This window comes from Triticum dicoccoides, chromosome 4B (genome assembly GCF_002162155.2).
Source record: "Triticum dicoccoides isolate Atlit2015 ecotype Zavitan chromosome 4B, WEW_v2.0, whole genome shotgun sequence".
Lineage (NCBI taxonomy): Eukaryota > Viridiplantae > Streptophyta > Magnoliopsida > Poales > Poaceae > Triticum > Triticum dicoccoides.
Window position 1 is genome coordinate 4,244,525 of NC_041387.1, and position 1,363 is coordinate 4,245,887.

Sequence of the window (1,363 nt, forward strand, 5' to 3'; positions counted from 1 at the left end):
ACATATATAGATAGCGGGTTTGCTATTTCACATCTAGATGTGAAATAGTTATCTCACATCTAAATCTTCCACCGTTGGATTGTTTGTCTTTAAAATTCTTACAGGGTTGATCTTGTGGTTATCCCGCGTCGTATTTGTCTCACCGGTCTAGTACGCCGATATTGGCGGGCTGTTAATCGTTTTGTTTATCTCGGCTGTGTCTCAAGTCTCTGCCCGTCCTGTATGTAAATCTCAGGCAACTTTTGGTCGGCCGTTTGTAAATCTCAGGATCGTTGCTTGTATTTTCTGGATCATAGAGAATAGGAAGACTTAACGGACACCATATACAAAGGATCTGGTGTTAGTAGCTTATGCTCTCACTCACTCTCTATTTGGGCACTTTCCCTCCCTTCATCTGTCCCATTTTTTTGAGCTGCTTTTTTCCTTTTTGTTGTTATTCCCCTTTTTATTTTATTTTCAGTTTTTCAAACTCATGATAGTTTAAGTACATGAACATTTTTTGAAGTGTGTGACCACTTACTAAAATTCACAAAATTTTAATTTGTGAACACTTTTTTGAATTTACATTAAGGGTGTGTGTGTTTGTTTGGGCCCGCGGTTGCATGTCAACCATCCACTCGCAACTAAGCGCACGCGTGTGTGCATGCACGCGTTTGTTGAAGCCCCCAGTTGCAAGCCGATCATCGATTCACAACTAGGGGTGTGTGTATTTGTTAAGGGTCCCCAGTTGCATGTCAACCATCGACTTGCAACTAGGGATGTGTGTTGTCAGTGCTCCCAGCTGCAGGTCGAGCATCGACTCGCAACTAAGGGTGCTTTTGTGTGTTTGTCTAGAGTCCCCAGTTGCAAGCCAACCATCGACTCACAACTAGGAGTGTATATGTTTGCCGAGGGTCCACAACTGCATGTCCACCATCGACTCGCAACTAAGAGTGTGTGTGTGTGTGTGTGTGTGTGTGTGTTTGTAGAGGATCCCCAGCTGCATGTCGACCATCTACTCACAACTAATGGTGCGTGTTTTTTATTCATGGCCCCAGTTGCAAGCGACCATCAACTCGCAACTAAGGATGTGTGTATTTATCCTGGCCCCCAGTTGCAAGCCGACAGTCGACTCGCAACTAGGGGTGTGTGTGGGTTTGTTGAGGGTCCCTAGTTGTAAGTCGACCATCAACTCGCAACTAGGGGTGTGTGTTTGTCCGGGGCCCTAGTTGCAAGACGACAGTTGACTCGTAACAAGGTGTGTGTTTGTTTGTCGGGCCCCTAGTTGCAAGTCGACCATCCAACTCGCAACTAGGGTGTGTGTGTGTGTGTGTGCGTATGTGTGTGTGTGTGTTTGTCACGGCCCGAGTTGCAAGCCGACAGT